The 23533-nt window shown below is 46.7% G+C and overlaps 1 pseudogene; it reads right to left on the reverse strand.

Moving 5' to 3' along the window:
• Positions 1-17144: 17144 nt before the first annotated feature.
• Positions 17145-18677, reverse strand: LOC148510622 (thymidylate synthase pseudogene; annotated as a pseudogene).
• Between the last annotated feature and the right edge of the window lie 4856 nt (positions 18678-23533).

The raw sequence follows: 23533 nt of genomic DNA on the forward strand, positions 1-23533 counted from the left end.
AAGCAGTAACCTTAGGAAATGCACTTAATTTATCCTCTTTTCGCATGGTAGTGAGCAGGGGACATAGTGGAATGTGCCTAGTATCACACCATTGCTGGTTTGGAGTATGATGAGACAGCCGTACCTGATGTTGTGTTGCTAAGGAACAATAGATGGATGAGCAACCCCCCCCTCCCCCCCCTTCCTTCCCTCCCTGTTACGAGCCATAGTAAAAACAGCCTCCAGGCATGAGACAGCAGATATACTGTATAAAAGGATATTGGAATGTGCATATTCAACCTAGAGGAACATGGCTCATTATTTCATGTGCTGCTTGGAAATTCTGAAATCTATACTATTATTTATTCCAATGTATCTCTCTTCCCACGTATGCAATCTAACCTTTGAAAAACAGCACAGTATTTGATGAGGATAAGGGTTCTGGATTTCCTGCTTTATGCACAGAGGTGTCCGAGCAGTGTTCAGATCATACTAGCCAACACTATTCCCCTTACATATTTCTTTTATGATAGAAAACCCTCTAACATGACCTAACCACTGGACATGATCATATTGTTATTATTATCTTTTATTTATAGGGCATCCACGGGATTCCACAATTTCCAACAGTAATAAGCAACAAATGCTACATAAATACATAGAATAACTATATAAAAACAGCTTAGCCAAAGGTGTGATAAAGGGGTAGGGAGAGGTAGAGCAGTGGTGCACTCATGGGGGGTTTCTTGGTAACAGGAAACTCCCCACCAACGGACAACCAGAAACAACCCCTCAGTAAACAAACAGAAAGTGCCCGTGGCATGAACAGGCACACTGAGGAGAGGTTACCAGGCAACTGTTGTGGACTCCACAGAAGCGTATGCAAATGATCTACTTGTTTTTCATGTGCAAAAACAGTTTATTCTAGGATAAATGGTTTCCTATATTAGAGGAAGTTCTGAGGATAGTCTCTGCAGGCCGTAGGCATTTACTGCTGACTAGTAAAGCTCATTCACATCTCAGGTACAACAATTCGGTGCGGACTAAATATGGCCAGAAAAGGTAAAAACAAAAAATACTTCATACTATTGTTTTTTTGTGTTGCATTATCTAATTATTAGTTTCCAGTCTGTGCCCTTGTTGAAAGACCGTACATGCATAGCAGATTGTACTGTCTCCTGGCTTCAAATTAGGTTTTCTGCATGTTTATAACTGAAACAATATCTGAGGGTATGTGTTAATGCATGAAAGAATGGTAGGTTGTCATCATTTCCTATAGGTTTTTTTTATTATTGTGGGAATCATATAAAACAAGCTACTTTTGAATCCTAGTTATTTATTTTCTACCTATGTTCTTCTTTTACTGATTAGCACCTTATACAGGACTCCATTAAAAAGGGATTTTGACATCTGTTCAGTTTGCCATCTGTCCGGGATTACTCTGGACAGTCTGGAATTCCAGGCATCTGTCCGGAGTTCAGAGTGTCAGCAATCCTGGATGGGTGGTGATCCGAAATGTACATTTTGTATTACACTGCTGCCACAGCTTTAAGAGGATGGCCTCACAGTGACATCATGTTTATGTGAGAGGAGCGCCAAGGTCAGAAGGGCACCGTGTGGCAAAAGAAGCAGAGCCAGGGTGCAGAATGCGGGCCACTGGAATCCGGAGCAACTAGCTCAGAGGGCAGGGCCGCCCACAAGTGTGACCACATGTCTGGTTAATCCCAGGATCTCTTGGTTGCACCGCAACTAAGTAATACTTTCATTCATCAGTCTTCGCATCGCCGCTATGAATTTAGGACCTGGCTCCAGTGCTCCTCCTACCTCCTATCTAACTGGTACGTCATTGGAGTTAATCGATGGGAGTCTGGTACCCTGCGAGTTGCAGTGGGCCCAGGTAAGTGAGTTGTAGATGGCACCTTGCAGCTGAGGCGGCAACTCTAGCAGATCTTCCATCTCCTTTGGCAATGACTCCACAAGCTTTATCCACCTGTATCAGAGATGCTAGTACCATACACACAGTCACATGACATAACATGACAGCCTTGGTAAATAGAATAATCAAGAAGATTTATTAAAGGGGGTAGGAGGACGGAGAATGTAGTGAGGACTTGGGGCCTGATTCAAGGATTGCAACTGTGATTATGCACGCAATCGGCCGATTGTTGCGCTCTGCATATGTATTGCAGTCCGTGTACACAACCACTGCGATCGGGACTGCGTTGCAGTAACTACGCAGACCCATCATGGAATGATTGACAGAAAGTACCATATGGGGGTAACGGGGGGGGTAGTCGAAACTCAAGCGTGTCAGTGCATTTGAACGCTGTTACAGGGGCGTGCATAAATTACCCACTGCCAGGGCCGGCTCCAAGTCTACTAACACCCTGTGCGAGAAATGTTAGTGCGCCCCCCCCCCCAGCCACTGTTCAGTCCCCACAGCTCAGCAAATGCCCACTGAAGTCAATATCACAGTCACAGAAACGGCTCCTTAGCTAGAGAAAGTGGATAGATCCCAGGGGCTGGTTGGGTTGGAAAACCAGCCCGGGAAATTTATAGAAGCAGCTCTAATGGGGCGGGGTCTGTTGAGGGGGAGGGGTCTGTGAAGGGTGCAGACTCTCTCCTCATATGGCCCGATTCTGAGTTGGATGCAGTTGCAGCCTTTCTTTCATTTTTTGATGAAGTTGCGTCTGTGACTTTAGGCGAATGTTGATACAATTCCTTTCCCTGGTGAACATCAAATATGCAAGGACTGAGACACCCACTGTCTACAGGTGAATAATTCTTTGTTGCCCTATCATTCACACCTTTCACCAGCCCTATCATCCATTTGAGTATGGCCTCCAATGTGAGCAATTTAGCATCTCTATACGCAACCACATTCAGCAGTGAAAAGTGAAAGAAAGTGATAAGGTGCCAGCCAATCAGCTCCCTACTGTCATCTCACAGGCTGTGTTTGAAAAATTACAGTTGGGAGCTGATTGGCTGGCACCTTATCACTTTTCACTCTGTCTCCTAACACTGCTTAGTAACTAGATCCCTGAATGTTACATCTGCGTCTGATTAGCCAGCCCCCTGTAACCGCCTAGGGACACCCAACACATTTCTAATACACTTTTTGCATGCATGATTCTGACTCTGTACTGCAACACTGTTTGAACAACATCATGAAGCCTGTGCAACTCAGATGTATGCGCACACAAAAAAACATTGCACAGGCAAAACACCTGCATATTGGCCCTCACAGGAAAAAACAAACAAACACATTGGCCTCAATAGCAAAAATAAAAACACATTGGCCCTTATATAAAACAATAAAACACATTGGCCCCCACAAGAAACAAATATAGGATATTGTATGTCCTGTGACTAAAGGGCTGGTGAGTGTACCTACCTGGGAGGGGGGTGGTAGCGCAGGTAGTGTATGTCCCTGGGCCAGGGCATACTGTATCTCTAGGTGCCAGGGGGTAGGACGTGTTACGGGTATTTACTGAAAAGGAGGATGCCACTACAAGCCCTGAACACTGGAGGACCCAGAGGGTAATTCATGTCTAAACTCCAACAGCAGAAGCATGGATTGGAGAAGGATGGGACCCCCAAAGCTCCCTGTGTGTCTGCACAACGAAAACAGCGAGTCTTAAAAGAACCCAGTTGGGGGTGCCCTGCTGGGATGGCAACCCAAAAGCCCTGTCCAGCAAGTGTCAACTCACAAGAGGCCAGAGTATGTGAGGTCATGGAAGAGGGGCAGTTATTGAGCTGGGCAAGTGGCTTTATGTCTGTGAATAAGAGTGAATAAGGGCTGTGTGGCAATACGTCTCAGGGGAAAGAAGGGGCAAAAATAGAGCAAAAGGGAGACAGAGGCACGGGAGGAATTGGAACAGTGAAAGAGCCACAGGGAAAAAGGCAGAGAGAGAGAGAGATGGAAAGGGGAGGCAGAGAGACAAGATGAGAAAGGGGCAAGGGGCAGATAGAGAGATATTGGATAAGGCAAGGATAGAAACGAGGAAAGAGGTAGAGAGTCAGGAAGGTGGAAGAAGAGAGGAAAAAAAAAGTCTGCAATGCTGGGCACAACAACTAGCGACCCAGCAAATGAGCGATACAACATACTAATTTTATATAAACACACATACTGTACAGACAAGCTAGCATGGTAACCTCTGTATCTATACATACATGTATTTTATATTAAACTCAAATTATACTGCTCTGTGGAATATATATATATATATATACAAGACAATTTCAATTTTATTTTGAGACTGCTGAGGTAGGAATTACGGTACCTTGCAAGATATATTAATCCCACACAGCCTGTATGGTACACAAAAAATGTCATAAAATAAATTAATACAATGCAGAAAATGTGACCCAGGCCATTGTCAGCCACAAATTCAGAAATTATTGTATATTGATTGTCAGTACACCAGGCAGCTATTAATGTAATGCAGATTACATGACATTGTGATCTGCACTGCAGTATACAATTAGTTAAGGAGCGTTTATGTTGGGAAATCCAATTATATATATATATATATATATATATAATACACTTCATTGTATATATTACACCATATTACTATTATTATTGTAGTTATCTAGACACAGTCACACTGACCTATAACACTCACTAGTGGTATAGACACACTGGAATGCACATTTGGATGATGAAAACGGGAGACAAAGGACCGGAACGTTCCTCCTGCAGCAACAGCTCAGCCCCTGAGCTTCACCTGACCTCCGTGCACACAGCAGCAGAGCCAGCTAAATAGTGTGCTCACAGAATTGTCAGCATAGGAGGAAGAGAAGGTAATGTTCCAGCCAATAGAACATGATCTATGATGTGTATGCTGAATCAGGGAGGGAAGAGGGGGAGGTTTATAGCGCTCCTGTCCCTTCTGCTACAATCCCGATTCCCCGGTGGTCTAGTAATAAAAAAATACTATTTCGGCCAGGATGTCGACAGTCGGCCCCTATCAACCTCGGTGAACACTAGCTTCACTTGCTCCGGCACGCTACGTCCCTGTCTCCAGCAGCCCCTTGGGATCACTCATCACAGAGGGCGGCGTACAGGCAGCAGAGGCTGAGGGAAGGAAGGGACACAAGAGCCGGAACTTACTGGAAACGCGGCAGCTGGCCCTTGCTTGCTTGCAGTCATAGGAATCGGTGCGGCAGAGGGGAAGATGGGACCGGCCCAGCATCCCGGTGGCCCAAAATCTGATGGGATCTATTAGATCCCATCAGATTTTGGACCCTACCCACCTACCCCACCCCCATCTCTCAACACCTGCTGTCTGCAATGCTGAGTGAAGTGATTAGCTCAGCTAACTCTAAGCTCAGTCACCACAGCTATCTATTACCTCCACACTCTCTTTTACTCAGGGCAGGCTCTGAGTGTAACGCAGACAGTCACTGTCAGCGCTCACCGAGTCTCAGGATCGCAGGGCCAGCAGTCCGTCTCCTCAGCTCATCGAGGTCTCCTCTGTCCAGTCCTGGGGTTAGGACACCGGTGTCCATCTGACCCACCTCAGTACCCTGAGTCTGCTCTCTGCAGCTATGAACGGCTGCCGCCTGCCCGCTATCAGCAGCCAATTAGAGCCCAGTCACTAGTAACGGTCCACTTCACTGCCGCTGCCTGCCGGAGTCAGAGACTGCACGGGCAGGGATGGCATATGATGTCACACCCGGCCCGCCCAGCCCAGCACTAACCAATCCTGACTGGTGGCTAAGTATAGTAGGGCGGCCGCGGGTGGGTTGTTCTAGAGCTAAAGGAAGCAGGGTGAGCAGCCGGAATTGACAGCCAGAGTGACAGTTAGGGCCAGCCCAGGTTGCTGTCAAACAGGAAAAATTGGCGCGCCCACTGTTGGTGGCGCCCTTGTGCGGCCGCTCAGGTGGAACATGCCTAGAGCCAGCCCTGCCCACTGCAATGCCTTACGCAGCTTGGGCTTTTACTGCATGCGATGAGGTTATCAATTCCTGAGTTAGGTCAGACCTTGTGCAAGTGCGCGAGGCTGCGATTTTGCACGATGTTCCCGATGGTTTCGCAGTCTTGCTAAGTATTATGAATGTGTGTTAGGTGAAGGAGGCAGTCTTATGTTAGGCTGCGACAGCATTGCCATTGCAATCATTAGCATATCTTCGACGTGAGACTGCGTGCATAACTGCTATGGCAATCGCCATAGCGGTCCTTACTGAATCAGGCCCTTAGTCTCTAGTCTCTCACAGCAGACCTGAGACAGCTGACCTTGCTCTGCACACCGCTCATTGGCATCTCCCAGGGGTCTATTTACTAAGCAGTGTTAGGAGACAGAGTGAAAAGTGATAAGGAAGTGATAAGGTGCCAGCCAATCTGCTCCCACCTGCCATCTCATAGGCTGTGTTTGAAAAATTACAGTTGGGAGCTGATTGGCTGCCACTTTATCACTTCCTTATCACTTTTCACTCTGTCTCCTAACACTGCTTAGTAAATAGACCCCCCAGTCTTCACTGCGCATGTGCACATGTGTTGCTGACTTGTCTCAGTTATGGCACATAACAGCTCCACCTGGTGGCATACTCCTATATTGCAATGTCCATTGGCTCCTTTCAGAGCCAGGGGTATCACAGGAGCAGCTCGGGAGACTGGCTAGCTGTATTGTCCCTTCTGCTGCTGGCAGCCTTTCTATTCACGTAATGGTGCTCTGTTGATACAACTGTGGGCCTGATTCATTACAAATCGCTATTGCGATCGCAGCTGCGATTACGCATGCAGTCCCACTGCGAACATATGCTAATGTCTGCAATCACTATGCCATTGCAGCCCAACATAACTTCCCTGTGTACACATCTGTAATACTTAGCAAGTCTGCTAAACCATCGGTAACATCGAGTAACATTGGAGCCTCACACACACTTGCACAAGGTCAGACCTTACTCAGAAATTGCTAACCTCGTCACACGCAGTGATAGCTCAAGCTGCGTATGCCATCGCAATGACTAATTTATGCACGCCCCTGTGACGGTGCTCAAACACACTGGCGCGCCTGCATTTCGCCACCCCCCCCTGTCACCATCCCCAAATGCTCACTTCCTGTCAATCACTCTGCGATGGGTCTGTGTAGTCTCTGCGATCGCAGTCTGATCGCAGTGGAGCCTTTGCGCATGCGCACTGTGATGCATGCGCAGAACGCAACAATCGGCCGTCTGCGTGCGTAATCGCAGAAGTTGCGATCTGTAATGAACCAGGCCCAGTGTCCCTAGCTGCTGTACTTACCAGGCTGCCTGTATACATTATATTATACTGCTGCTCATAGCTTTTGTCAGCCAGCCTTGTGGATTCCTTTGGACTCTTTTGCTTTCTCCATACACCTGGCTCCCCTAGCCTAGCCTCTGCTCTCACTCCTTGCCCCTAGACACTAATCATGCTTCCTTCCCTGGACCTCTGTATCCCTGGTCTATATCATGGACTTGCCTTTATAGCCCCTGAAAGGTTGCACCCTTACCATCAGTGCCGGAATTCCCGCTAAGCATCCTAGGCGCTCGCCTAGGGCCCGGCGGGACCCAAGGGGCCGTGGACGGGCCCCCACCCGGCCGTTTACAACTTCACAGCGCTCCCAGAGGAGCACTGCGCGAGTACCGCGTGACGTCATGCAGTCTCGCCTCCAAATCCCAGAAAGTCCAGCGCGGCTGAGAGAGACAGAGAGACTGTTGAATGCAGCCCGGCCATCAGCCTGCGCGCGGCACACTGTGACTGCAGAGCAGAGCAGAGTCAAGTAGTGTAACTCACCGCCCTGTCTCACTCCCTCCCAGTCCCAAGCAGCTGATCCAGGCCAGCTAGCCCCGCCACTACCTGCCCCAGCAGCCATCCTGCCAGTGTCACTGCCAGCCTTAAATTCCAAGCCCTCCGCGGCCACCGCCCATCAGCAGCAAACAGTAGCAGTGCTGCAGGTAGGGTCCAGGACCTGTATTAATTACCATGCCATATACACACTATATATATATATATATTATATATTATATATATATGTATGTGTGTGTATATATATATATATTATATATATATATACACACACATAAACAGTATAGATATATATATATATACACAGTATATCTCTCTCTCTCTCTATATATATATATATATATATGAGATGTATTTGTATATATATATATATACTGTTTATGTGTGTGTATATATAGTTACATATGTGTGTGTATGTATATATATACACATATATAATAAACAGCATAGGAAGCGGCACTTGAAGATTTAAATGAAGTTATTTAATGTGTTCCTCACACATATGAAACCAACGTTTCGGGGCCACACGCCCCTTTGTCAAGGTGAATGGAAAGACATATAACTAAATATATATATATATATATATATATATACACACACTCACACACATATATAGTATATATATATAATATATACACAGGAAATGGATCATTCCCATAATTGAGATATATTCACACACATATAGTGCTATGGATTGTTTGAGGGAGGGGGCCCCAAACTAGTATCTTGCCTAGGGCCCCATGAGGTCTAAATCTGGCTGTGCTTACCATAATATCCTCTCAACTGCTCAATGGGACCAGAGATAATTTTCAAGCCTATATTCTCATGACTTAACTACTGAATTTAATATTGCCTATTTCTGCCACTGCATTTTGCTTTTGTGTTTACTGTAACTGCATATTAGTGTCATATTTTCTGGTTACCTTAAATTTTCCTCACTCATTCACTTTTGTAAACTTGATATATGTGTTATTTTACTGTTCATTTATTTTCTCTTCCCCTTTCCTCCACACATTACCCTACCCTACAACATAACCCCTTCCACCCGGTACAAAATGCTCTGCTCCTGGACTTCTCACCTAATTAATTACTACAGTCACCTGCGTTGAGCTAGTTAATAGCATACCCGCCAACATTTCACAGGAAAAACCTGGTACAGGGGCGTGGCCACATGGACAAGGGGAGTGGTTACAGATAAAGGGGTGTGTCCATAGGCACTGGACATGGGGGCTGGAGGCAGCTGGCACTGTCTGGTTTAACAGTCTGACTTCTGTACACCGGCGCTAATGTGATTACGTCAGCGTCAGTGCTGACTGCACTGCAGAGAACCACGGAGGATGGAGCGGAGCCGCCTGTCACTCAGCAGTGCTGTGGGAGTCCTGTGTTCCAGCAGCGCTGCTCAAGAATTCCAGAGATTGTACCCACCCGGTACAAAATGGTACAGCCCCTGTTTGCCGGTACAGACCTTTAAAAAACGGTACTGTACCGGCTAAGGGCCGTATTCAATTTGAGGCGTTAAGTCCGGATTCACGGTAATTTACCGCTGATGAATGTCATTATCGCCTGTTTTAGTTTTCCTCCGTATTCAATTTGAAAGACTTTCCGACTAGGTGGAAAGTCAATGCAATGTAATAGGCGGAAAAGTATCGCCTATGAATAGCAGGCGTTAAAAAGTGCAGAATTGGGGTTTTGGGGTGCAACATTGCGGGACCCCCCGTGCAGCCTTCAGATAGTCCCCCGAAGGTAAACTGTGTCAAAAAAAAAAACACTTTTGGACACCCCCAAAAAAAATCACTTTAATTTTGGGGGTGAAAAAAAAAAATTTGGTGACAAAGTTAAAAACCAGCGACCTCTACTCTGTGGGGGTCCCCAAGTATGTCCCAAGTGTTTTTTTCATTGCAGCTGCTTGCGGCAGGTGGGTTTTTCAAATTTTTTCAACTCACATTAGCAACTTTAAAATATGCTGACCCCCATTTTCAAGTACCCCAAACCTGATGGGCATTGTTATTTTTCCCCCAAAAATCTTCTAAATGCTCTTCTGCAGCACTTTCTTCCAAGCCGCATTTATGCACCTGCCGCGGCTATTACAAACCCCGACTTCCTTCAAGAGTTATTAATGGGGGTACCAATAGTGATCCCCTATGACTAAACATCTTTAGGGAGGTCCCTAGAATATTTTCTGAAAATTACCATTATGTTTCTACCTGTAAAAAAACGGGATAAAGCTTTAAAAAAAAAAATGACATAGATCCCCCCCCCCCCCTTAAAGCCAAACCAGCCCCAGGCTTGCCAGCCAGTGGTGGTTTCTAAAAATATGGGGAACAAAATGTGTAGGGTTCCACCGTATTTTAGAAACCAACACCAGGCTGCTGGGACTTGTGCTGGTTTTAAATATAGGGGGCAAAAAAGACGTGGGGTACCCCCTATATTTAAGACCAGCACCAGACCCAACTGACCGGGGTGTAATGCCACAGCCAGGAGACCCAATCACCGGGGCTCCAGGTCCAAAGCATTAGCATCCCAAGTCGGTCAGTGCAAGCCAGTGATCTCGGGGGAGTATTACTATACAGTATTTATAGGCTGACGCATAGAAGTACAAGTGCTGGTTTATAGAAGTGGAGTTCAGGGGCGTAACTAGACCTAGGGGTGCCCCAATAGCAAACTTTTCATGGGTTCAACTATGTCCACCGTGGCTCCACCCTCCTCGCCCTCCAAGACTTACCTCTGCTCCGTGGCTGTTCTACTTCAGTAGTGTGCTGCACAGAGCAGGCACATCTCCTCTCCCGGTCAGCTACGTCTCTCCTCACAGATGCTGGGAGGAGGCGTGGCCATATTGAACCTGCTGGGACATCTCCGTATAATGGCCACGCCTCCTCCCAGTATCAGTAAGTGAAGAGAGACGGAGGCGGAGCCGACAGGGATAGCAGATGTGTCTGCCCTGCGCAACACACTGCCGAAGGAGGACGCAACCAAGGCTTGCCTGGCAGCGCCCCGGAGACGGCCCAGGCCCCATAGCAGCCGCACCCACTGCACCTACGGTGGTTACGCCAGTGGTGGAGTTGTTGCCCATAGCAACCAATTAGATTCTACTTAGTATTTAACTAGCACCTTCTAGAACAGGGGTGGGGAACCTTTTTTCTGCCGAGGGCCATTTTTATATATATAACATTATTCGAGGGCCGGTGCAGGCCACACCCCCTCCGCATGACATCACACGGGGCGGGAGCACAATCGCCGGTGATTACACCAATGCCCAGAGCATCCTGAGGATGCTGCGGAGAGCTGTAAGAGCAGCGCTGTGACCGTCTGAAGGACGTTCCAGGCGGCACTGCTGCATAGATTCTGGCCATTCTAGGCACCCTGCTAGCCAGATGAGGCTAGCAGAAAAAAGCTCAGAGGGTCAGACCAAATGATTCCAAGGTCCTTATACGGCCCTCGGTTCCCCATCCTTGCTCTAGAAGATAATAGCTAGAATCTGATTGGTTGCTATTGGCAGGGCCCTCTTACCCTTATGTATGTCATATATGTATGTCTTTTACAACCCAGTATAATGTTAATCTTGATTCAAATTGTAAAGCGCAACGGAATTTTCTGCGCTATATAAGAAACTGTTAATAAATAAATAAATAATAAATAAATAACATCTCCACTTCTATAAACCCGCACTTTAGTTCATATATCCCATAGAGTTTTACTTATTGTTTACTTCTGAGTATCAGTCTTTTGTTTGTTGCCTAACTGGTGAAAATTTTTGTAAAACCAAAGGGGAGGTCGACAGTTACTATGTCAACATTCCTAATGTCATCATTAGAATGTCGACACGGTTCAACATGACAACAGGCACCATGTCTACAGATGGCGTTGCCTATCAGCTTTAGCTTTCTGGAGCTTGTACATATGGACAGGGCCTGCTCTTGGGGTGTTTGACCAGTGCGGTCTAAAGGGGCACCACCCCATAGAGGGCGCACCCCTCCCAAAATCCCGCAGATGGTCTTGTCGGGTGGTTGGGCACCCCCACTGCCGCAGCTGTGCATCGGTGCCGGATCCCGGAGTAGCTGAATGGATGCTGCGCGCATGCACGCGACATCCATTCAGTCATTCAGTACCGGGAGAGGGCTGGGGTAAGCCCAGCTATTGACTGAGTGCTGGGCTCGCCCACAGCCTGACGTTACGCGGGAGGCGTGCCATGCGGGCACACCCCCAAATAACGTAACTTAGGGGCGTGGCCTATGGTAATTAGGCTATGCAACCATTCGAAGCTCGTGACTAGTGGGCTCTTTAGAGGACTTTGGCACAGGGCGCGGCTACCCCTGGACCCGGCCCTGATATGGGGAATGCAGCAAACCTTCGGAAACTGCAGTTTTGATCGAATTTTATCCTTAGTACATCCCGCCCAAAAAGTAATCTAATTAGACAGTGATAAGCTTGCCTTTCACTAAACTGAGAGCTAAAGGGCTTGTATCTTGTATTTCTATGTGCCATAAACTTGCTAACTGATATTATCTTTCACTTCTGTCAAATACTGTATGTCCAATCTCAAAAGCCTGATAATTATATTAATGTATATTAACGTTATGTTATCATCAGGGCCAGCTTTATATTTTTTTTACATCCCTAGACCTCTTTTCCTTTGCCATCCCATACAACCGCTCAGGGGTGTTTCTAGAGAGGAGGGGGCCCTGTGCAGTCTCCGACACGGGCCCCCTCCTCTCTGTCCGGCGGCCGGCAGTGCACTGAGCTGTGCGCGGCCAGCACCGGAGTTATAGACTCTGGGCGCTAGAGTGCGCCCAGAGTCTATAGAGGATACGCTGATCACCGGGAAAATGGCCGCGGCCATTTTCCAGTCGTTTTTACAGCACCGGACCCCCGCGCCGACGTGGGACTCCGGAGAGGTGAGTAATTCTATGGGTGCAGGGTGTGCAGTGCGGGGCCCCCCTGGACCCAGGGGCCCGTGTTCTCCGCACGCCCTGTACCCATTATAGATACGCCCTTGCAACCGCTGCTTCATCACCATAGCTCTCCATTGTCTGAGGACCTCCAACATCCCCATCTTTAAATCTAACTGGAAATAAATCAGAATAGATTCTGCTTAATTGAGATGTTAATATTAGTTAAATAGTTTTTTTTTAATGTAAAAAAAAAAAGAAATATAATGATGTGCAAAATAAGCAAACGTCGCAGCTGCACCACTGCCACCCAAAGTCTTCACCCATTGTTGTATTTTCTCTAGTCTGGGCTTTGGGCCTCATTCAGAGGCGGTCGGAGGATGCAAGCGGTCGCACAGAAACTGGGCGGCCACTTGCATCCTGACTGCCCGCCTCTGTTGTGGTCGTTAGGCTGTGGGTTAACACCCACAGCTCTAATGACCGCTCGGGTGATGGTCTCTGACCATCGCGACCATCGGGGCTTACGACGAGACCCTAGGGTAGGGTCTCCCTTGTCGTAAGCCCCGGAGAGCTTCTGGCTCTGTCTGTGCCGGAAGCTCTCCACTGACATCACTAGTGATGTCAGTGGGGCCTCCCCCAAACGGTAGGCGTTCCCATGGGAACGCCTCCGTTTGGGATGCCACCGCCCCGGCCCGCCTTCCAAACGGGGCGAGCTGTCAATCAACATCGACAGCTCGCCCCCTTTGGATCGAGACCCGCTACGACCGGCGCTGTCGAGGCGGCTATGTACAGGGTGCGAATGCTTCCCGATTGCATGGACTAGTTCGAGCACGCGCACTGCGTCTTGTACGCATGCGCACATTACAAACATTGGCAGGCTACGCGCAAACGCAGCCTAGCGAGCGGGTCTGAATCAGGCCCTTTGGTCCTTATAGAAATCCCCACAGTCCAGAGATGGGTCAACTCAGTACCAGACCAACCTCAACAAGCCTTGATTGGTCAGCTTAGTTAGGGACTGTTGGTGTTGGCCTGGCAGTGGCTAAGCTGCTTGGAGTTGGGCTGGACCACTCCGAAGTTATCTCTCCCCAAACCACACATTTGGACGGCCCTGATCATATGGCTGGCAATAATACAGCTAATGCAGAGACAAAGGTCCAAGATACATTAATGGGCCGATGTGCATGCTTACACAGCTGTGTTAAACCCCTTTGGTGGGTTTTGTGCTTTAGTTCCACGGTGCTGTCCAAATGAAGGGTCATATAGAAAATTGGCAAAGGAAGGGGTCCCGAGAGGGGGGGGGGGTGAAGGCTACAAAAAGGCACTGCCACATCCCCAGAAGTACAATTATATGATGACGTGGGTGGCGCCATGCCCCACTATGCTTTACCACCTTCCCCTTAAGAACTGGGGCCTAACATTTCTCATGGTGGTCCTGGGCAAAGGGGATGGGTAAACAGGTTGGCACACATTGAAAGACTGGGAGGAACATACTCAACTGAAAAGAATCTGGAGTATCAAATTCTGGCTTTGTGTCTTGTGCAACACCAAGATGGCTGCACGCCTCAGCACGTTTCTCTTCATCTCGTTCCTTTCTTTACATCCAGCTCACACTGAGTTCATGCCCTCTCCATGACAAGAATTATGATAGAGCTGAAGGAGACTGTAAATTGGAAGCGACAGTGGGCTAAATGTAATAGCCCGCGATTTGCGGGAGCAGGTGCAAGATAGTCATTAGATTTAAAGCGCCCACTAGTTTAGACAAAGGGCCGGATTCAGTACCGATCGCAAGTGCAACTACGGATGCAGATCGAGCGATTGCTAGCCATCGCGCCCGCATATAAGCCACACTTTGTGTGCGCTGCGATCGCACTGTGACTACGGACGCACTGAGGAATCCATCGCAGAGTGAGTGACAGGCTGTCAGCATTTGGGGGTGGTGATGGGGGAGTGGTCGGAGGAATGCAGGCATGCCTGTCCGTTTTGAACGCCGTTGCTTGGGCTTGCATAAATTAGCCACTGCGATTGCATACGCAGCTTGAGAGCCCACTGCGTGCGAGGAGACTTGCAGTATCAGACCTGCTGTAAATGCTGCGTGAGTGGTCGATGTGCATCGATGGTACCGATGTTTACGCAGGAGAGCGAGATTGGACGGATGTGAGAGCGCAGTAGTGGTCGTCTTTATGCCGGCTGGGCTTTGGAAAGCATTAGCATATTTTCGCCGATGCGTTCCCTACGATATCGCAATCAGTACTGAATCAGGCCCAAAAACAATTGTATCACCTTAAAATAAAAAAAAGCTTCTTGTTAAAAACTGTTAAAAAAAATGTAAAACATTTTTGTTTTTTAAATATATATATTATTTTTTAAGTTCTGTTTAAATGTGGTTTGGTACATATGCTTCAGTCTTTTTCTAATCTCTGTTATTAGTGAGGGAATACATGAGTTGCCATGTCTGCCAGTTAAGCTCTTGGTGAGACAAGAGCGCTCTTCAATGCGGCCATTCAGAATGCGAGCTGAAAGGAATGCCGCGGCTTTGTCATAGACCGTTCAATGCTGCAGAGAAATCCTCCACATAATGCTTCTCCCCATAATGCACTTCTGCTGAGATGTAGCCTACCTCATGCCAGAGACTGTTTTCTCAGAGACCCAAGCTTACCCAGAGGCTTATTCATTAGACTGAAAGAATGCCAGCCTGGAACCACTGAGCAGCGCACCGTGAGCTGGACACAGAGCGTGGGAAAGTCATATTTTACCTACTTAGTCTCTCGTAGTATTCTATGCACTAACCTAAATATGATAACAGGGATAAAATATAGCAAAACTGAAAATATCAGTCACTAAAATCCACTAACAAATGGGAGATCTGCAGTTTGAAGTGCTAGCCAGCCACTGTATGTAAGCTCACAGGGCCTCATTCAGTAAGGATCGCTATTGCGTACGCCGGCCGGCCAACATCGATGGTCAGCAACCTGCCACAGGATCGCTGAAATATTTACATGTTAAATGTCCCCGATTTGACGATCGCGATCATTTTTTGATAGCGATCATCAAATCAGGAAAATCCAACATGTAGGATTTCTGCGATCCCGCGATGCCGGGTTGTAGCATCGCAGTATCACGGCAATCCATCGCTGATGAATTGGCCCCATTAGACACTGCACAAATTCACCCCTCTACCGAGCTAATTACCCCAAGTAATCACAATAGTCACAGTGTATGGTGTAAAATTTGCGCTCAGACAAAACAAATCGCTAGATATTTTCTTCTAATATAAATAAAGTGGCTAGGTGTCACAGAAGAGGCCAGTCATACACGCAGGAGAATAGAAAGCGCCCAATAGGATAATAGTTTTAATTAATATAAACCAGTGAATAATATATAAGCGCATTAATTGCACATACTAAAAAAAATGCTATAAGTAAGCTTATTTGATTTGATTACATGTTGTTTGTTGTTTGGGTCCACTGCAGACCATCCGTGATGCCTTGGGATTTTGCTTTTATAGGGGAACACACTGAATATATACTGTAAGTATAGCTGCAATACTCAGATTGGTAATAGCCACAGAGATACCCTGAGGTGTTTAACATAGTAGACACAAGTGTTGACACTATTTAAATAGTGAGTAGCATGCATAAAGGTATACGGAGGTGTTGCCACTACTTGGATAGCGCATAGCCTGTAACGAGATACATGTATGTGCTAGCACTGTGGGAACTGCGTGTAATATGTAATGAGACACACAGAGTATATTGCAATAACCCTGAAGATCAAAACAGACAGCAAGTGTATCAGAATATACACATTCACACAGATAATAGATGCAAACAGGTGAAATTGATGCAACCAAATACCCTGGCCCGAAGTCTAAGACCCCCGCCGAACTTCACCAGGAATCCCTGCAAGAGAATATGGACTTTACTCAGTGAGGGCCCAGGTCATGCCCCATTGTAGTTGGTTCCCACCAGAGTACTTAGCTGGTATGCCTGGAAACACCGCAGCTACAAATGCGGGTACGGATGTGCTGCTGTTGCTGTTGAGTAAAACAAATACTGAAGTTTAACAACACTGGTAGAAAAGTATACTGGAAATAGTATAGTTTTGGAGTGGGAGCACTTATGTAAAACACAATTTCTACTCAAGCACTGGAGTAGTACACTGAGCAGGTTCTTATAATGGCCATGGGTGATGATGGGTGATTCCCTGCATGTGTCATCGGTGCTGGAGGTTAGTGGTAGCACCTGAGAGAGGTGTTATGTCAGCTCAGCTGGGTTCTGTTAAGGATTCTAATTGGGAAGGCCAGCAATCAGTGTCCTGTTGGAGGCAAGCCAGTGGTATCAGCGTTTGTTGCTACTGACACTGTCAGCACATTTTTTTTTTTAGCAAAATGTTAAATTAAATATGGCACTACTTAATGTATATGATCAATGTGAACATCCACAACCTAAATATATGCCAGCTTAGATTGATCTAGCTTTAGTATTTAACACACAGCATCATTTATTTCAATATTTACAATGACTGGCATTGCAAATGTACGCAGCCATTTCCATTTTTATAATAGGGTGAGGGTTGTAGACTTCAAGTTCAAAATCTTCTGCTTGGAATTTATTAATGTCTTTCACTTTCTGTTGTATTTTCATCTTAGAAATGTTTATGAAATATGAGAAGATAAGATATATATGAGCGTCCTCCAATGTATAGATAAGATCACCAGGCTTTAGTCCTGTGTGTAAGTTATTAAAGTTTAAATGGCAATATTGAATGGCACTCCAAGTCCATGTCTCCTAATCGTTGGTACATTTGGCATGAGAGCTTATTGTTTAATTCATAGAACTGGCAGACGGCATGACAACGTGGCAAAGCCATCAGAGGAACAACTTTGGGGGTACCAGCTGCACATGATAATCCGCCTATCATCATGGTTATTTCTAATTGGATCAATTACTTTCTGCAACTGGTCAATTCTCTATGTAATATTTGTGAAAGTCTTTGAATTCTGGACCAAAAGGCCTCCACTGAAAAGTATACAGAGGTCCAAGGTCCCGTGCCTCTCGAGCAGAGAAACCCTGTTTATCCAAAAATTGTCTGGAGCCATTTGCATCTCAAATGTTGCACCTTTTGCAGAAAACTTGTTTGTAGAGCTCTTAACAAACGAGAGATCTGGAGACTCCTTTCCAGAACACATTTTATTGTCAGCAAAGGGAATTGATCTCCCAGGCTGTACCTAGCTCGCAAGCCAAGCATTGAGATGATCAGGTCCTCTTTGCGATAACGGTCTTACGAGATGTGTTGGATCTAGGGATGTAAACATCGATGATTAGCAACCACCAATGGTTGATGATTTGGTCATCAATGGCGGTTATCCGATGGTCCTCCACCATCGATGACTGTATACGGCAATGATTCTTTTCCCCTTCTGCCCTCAGTGCCTGCTCTATCATGCCCTCTTCCCTGATTGACCCACCAATTGACCCCACCACTGTATCGCGTATCTCAATCCATGTCGCAACCCTGTGTTGATTTGTTGTGCAATAACCCAAAGGGCTGATTGGGACTTCTAAGCAAACCTGATGGTTTACGTACAAATGTGATGTTTTGGGGTCTGAGCATGTGCAGGATGGGTCCTGCATGATAGCTCGCAGTCCCCCCTGAGCCACGACGTTTGGGGGTAGGAGACCAGGACCGCTGGGCAAAACGGGGATGTGCCAAGCCCAGGGTTCATGTGATCATGATTTTCTATATCTGGCTGACCAGTTGCGATGGCAGTCTGAGTAAGCTTCACTTTAGGCAGACTGGCTGAGGTGATCCAATGCTTCATCTTTGGATGCAGCACTCAGATCGCAGATGTGTGCAGGAGGCGTCAATTTCTTACAGACACCTCTTGCTGCATTTGCAGTTTAGTTGTACGGGATTGCACAGCCGCTTCCCTACACATGTGCAATACCGTCCTCATCAGAATCAGGCCTAAAGTTAGCAAGAGGGTGATTTCCTGTGTCAGCTATGTTTGACAGTTCACGACTGTAGCCATCAACCATGCTAATGCAGTACAAATACCTGTATAAGTAGCATCTGTACAGGTTATATACTACATAATAAGTGTCATCTTCTGCTACTTAAGATTGGCTCTGTGCCAGGTAATGCACCTAATAGGCTGCTAATTACCTTTAGAAGGAAAAGGGTGGTGAGGGTCAGACCAAACTATCATATGCTATCAGTCAGTCTTGGTGTCCACGCTGTTAATGCTTGACTCTTGACACTATACCCTTTCATTCATGCAATTTGCAATTAAAGCTATATTTTAAAATGAAAGTGTTATACTGTATATGAAAAAAATAAACACTTCATACAACAGAGTAAATTATATAAAAATAAGTAAATATAAGAAAAAGGCCGCTGCTTAGGTTTTGTTACAGACTAGTATGTATAAAAGAAACGTGTGTGTGTGTATATATATATATATATATATATATATATATATATATATATAAAAACAGAAAACCCAGCACTCACCATGTTTAAACACTCACAATGATGTATAAATAAGTAAATAAATAATGGGGATTTAGTTCATGGATTGATCAATGCATTTAAGCCCGCAGCCCACATCACGGGACCCCACTTTCTGCAGGTCCTACACTATCCGTCACACTGATGGAAACCTGGTAGCTGCTATCACATAGTTTAGACTGAAAAAATGTTACCTGGTTTAAAGCTCACCTGCCAGCTAATGGCTTTTAAAGGTAAGGCAGTCACCTGACATAGCTTCTATCACACTACCAAAAAGACAGCTGACACAGGTTAATATAAATGAGTTTGCACATGGGGTGCATGAGAAAGCTATGATCACAAAAGGTTAATAAAAATTAACCGCATAAATCTAGGAGTGGCGAGAGCAGTGGATTTCTGACTTTGTTTATGCGGTTAATTTTTATTAACCTTTTGTGAAACTGTGGCTAAGACCATAAGCAGTACAGGGACACCTAAATCCCTTTGTCCTGTTGTATCCAAGTGCCTGCAAACCACACTATCAACTCCCTCCTCATCACTTTCCTCCTCAGTCAGGATCAGAAGTAGTCCTGCAGGCCATGTCACTGACATGACTGACTCCTCTCCTATCCAGGATTCCTCTGTAGGATCCTGCATTGCTACGCCTACTGTGGCCACTGCTGCTGTTGCTGCTGGGAGTCGTTCATCATCCCAGAGAGGAAAATTGGAAAACCACTGCTTTTACTAAGCAATTGACCGTCCAACAGTCCTTTGCGAGGAGGACGACACCAGTCATCCTGTTGCAAAGCGGATAACTTGACAGCTATGTTAGTGTTAGACATGAGTCCGGTATTTGCCATTAGTGCAGTGGGATCTAGACAATTGATGGAGATAGTGTGTCCCCGGTACCAAATCCCATCTAGATTCCACTTCACTAGACAGGCAATACTGAGAATGCACAGAGACATCAGAAAAAGTGTCCTCAGTGTCATAAAAAATGCGGTTATACCCAATGTCCACTTAACCACGGACATGTGGACAAGTGGAACAGGGCAGACTAAGGACTATATGACTGTGACAGCCCACTGGGTAGATGTGTCGCCTAACGCAGCAACACTAGCAGCATCACCAGTAGCAGCATATCAAAAACACCAGCTCGTTCCAAGGCAGGCTACTCTGTGTATCACCGGTTTCAGTAAGAGGCACACCGCCAACAACCTCTTAGAGAAACAGGGAAATCATCACCCAGTTACCCCACTTAGACTCTCCTGGGGATTTGTGATATCTGACAACGCCACCAATATTGTGCGGGCATTACATCTTGTCATATTCCAGCACGTCCCATGTTTTGCTCACACAATAAATTTGGTGGTGCAGAATATTTTGAAAAACGACAGGGGCATGCAGGAGGCACTTTGGGTGGCCACTTTCGCCATTCAGCGACTGCGTATCGAAGACTGGAGTGCCAGCAAACACTCTTAAACCTGCCCTTGCCATCAACTGAAGCAAGAGATTGTAACGTGGTGGAACTCAACCCTCTATATGCTTCAGAGGATGGAGGAGCAGCAAAAGGCCATTCAAGCCTATACATCCACCTATGACATAGGCAAAGGAGGGGCTATGCACCTGACTCAAGCGCAGTGGAGAATATTTCCGTGTTGTGCAAGGTTCTCCAGCCCTTCGAACTTGCCACACGTGAAGTCAGTTCAGACACTGCCAGCTTGAGTCAGGTCATTCCCCTCATCAGGCTTTTGCAGAAGCAGCTGGAGAAAGTGAAGGAGGAGCTAAGACGGAGCGATTCTGCTTGGTATGTGGGACTTGTGGATGAAGCCCTTCGTTCGCTTTCCCAGGTGGTCAATCTGTAAATTTTGGCCACCGTGCTCGATCCTAGGTTTAAAGCCTACGTGGTGTCTCTCTTTACGGCAGACACAAGCCTGCAGAGGTGCAAACACCTGCTGGTGAAAACAGTGTAAGCTGAAGTGGAATGTGACTCGGCAACAGTTCCTTCTTCATTTTCTCCTGACACTGGGGCTGCCAGGAAACAACTTGGATATCCTAACCAACCTGCTGGCGGTGATGCAGGGCAGGCAGGACCAAGTTTGGACATCTTGTCCGGCATGAAGGACCTGCCAACAATTTCTGACATGTCTACTGTCACTTCATATGATGCTATCACCATTGAAAGAATGGTGGAGGATTACATTGGTGACAGCATCCAAGTAGGCATGTCAGACAGTCTGTACCTGTGCTGGCAGGAAAAAGAGGCAATTTGTAGGCCCCTGTACAAACTGGCTCTATTTAACCTAAGTTGCCCCCCCTCCATTGTGTGCTCCAAAAGAGTTTTTAGTGCAGCCGGGATCCTTGTCAGCGAAAGGCGTAGGAGGTTGCTTCCACAAAATGTGGAGAAAATGATGTTCATCAAAATGAATTATCAATTCTTCCAGGAAGACCAGCCTCCAGACAGTACAGAGGGTCCTGTAGTGATGGATTCCAGTGGGGACGTATTAATACTCTGAGGATGTACACAACACTGAATAGGATGAGGAATTGGTGGATAAGGATGAGGACGACATCTTGCCTCTGTAGAGCCAGTTTGTGCAGGGACAGATTAATTGCCAGCTTGTTTTGGGAGGCCCAAACGTACCAATCATTTCAGCCACAGGCGAGTGGCAGACCCTGGCGCTGAAATGATTGGTTTGTTAAAGTGTGCATGTGTGGTACCCCATAGTTATGGGGTTACCCCTTTATCTAGTTAGGGGATATAGTTACCCTACAAGCCCCTGTCAGTTTTTTTTATAAGATCATAAAGCACCATTGGTCCAATAGGATAATACAGTGAACTTTTTCTGACCTTTCTCCCTCGGACCTTACTGAGCATGTGCAGACAGAGAGAGTAGAAAGTGCCCGTTGGTCAGCAACCCATTTTTGGAGGGAAAATCTTGCCCCATTGATAGGCAGCCCTAGTGTCCAGGCAGAGATCCCTGTAGGCGGCCTGTTGCTGGGTTCCCCCTGTCCACTCATAGATGCCAGACCGATAGGGAGGAGAGTGTCAGTGCTGAGTCTGGGAGGAATTTCTGCAAAAGGAGAAATGGGAGAGCTTATAAAATACCTTCCCCAGTGCTGAGTCTGGGAGGAATTTCTGAAAAAAGTATTGTCTGTGAGGTGCTTCTGTGGAGTGTCCCTGGATCTGTACAAATACGGGTGCAGTAACCCCTCTCATTTACCCTGGATTACAAATACTGCACCTGGTATGCTGTCTGTAAGGAGTTGCTGTGGAGTGCCCTTGGAGCTGTAAAAATAAGGATGTTATAACTTTTATGTTTGCCCTAGATTACAATTACCAGACTTCACATTAACCTGGAAGGCTACCTATCCAATCTGCCAGGAGAGGTGCTCTGATGCTGGATGTGAGTCCCTGGAGGAAGCTTGCCTGGGGATTTGCATAGAGCACCCTGCTTTGGAAGAAGCCCCCTTTGAATAAAGGACTGCCTTCCTAAGTGCCTGTTATCAGGAGGCGCCACATGTGGAAGTCTGCGCATGCTGGGAGAGAAGAGGAGCTGCCTAGGAAGGAGGTCTCATCGCTCCATCGTCACAGATGAAGCCCCAGCTAAGGAAAAGGTCCCGCCAGTGATGAAAACCCTGCTGGCACCCGCACAGGCAGAAGAAAAGACAGCCCCAGAGGAAGAGTGCTTCAGGACCCCTCCTGCTGCTGTGTTTGTCTGCTGGACAGAGCCCCTGTGGAAAGGGATTTGCACCTGTTGCTCCTTGTAAAATACCTGCCGGAGGTCTGCAGCTGGGAACTCCGGTGCAGTGCTGTGCATCCCAGAGTTGCCCTGGACATCGGAGGAGGCTGAACAGCCACTGCCAGGGGTGAGATCATACCAGAACCTCCCTATACTCTGTCCCTCCACAGCTCCTATTGCCCCTCCATTAAGGCCCTGCCCCTCTGTACACCTATCCCCTGGGTCTATTGCATTATCCTTTACCTTGTGGCTAACCATGATTAGGCTGGGAGTCTAGGTTTTGTGTGAAAGCTGGGACCGGGTCATAGTGTCTTGAATTAGGTAAAGTGTGTGCAATGTGTAATAGGGGGGAAGTAAAAGATAGTTCACCCCCTCTTTTCCCCAAGAATTGTATTGATGGTCATTTTCTTTCCTGTGAACCTCTGGCTCATGTCCAGGAGGGGACGTGACTTATGGGCGTCGGCTCATGTCCAATGCCACTGTGGGTGATGTATAAAGGATTTTATGTCTAGCTTTAAACTAAATGTAATGCCATGTGATATGTATTTGGCTCTGTTTACTGTTTGACTCGTGTGTTAGCTAAAGTGGTTGATAGTGGCCCTCCATGGCCCTTTATCTGTTATAGCACTCTGTAAAGCTGTTTACTGCTCGCTGTGTTATTA

This window comes from Taudactylus pleione, unplaced genomic scaffold (genome assembly GCF_031769625.1).
Source record: "Taudactylus pleione unplaced genomic scaffold, aTauple2 ptg000314l, whole genome shotgun sequence".
NCBI classification, from domain to species: Eukaryota; Metazoa; Chordata; class Amphibia; order Anura; family Myobatrachidae; genus Taudactylus; species Taudactylus pleione.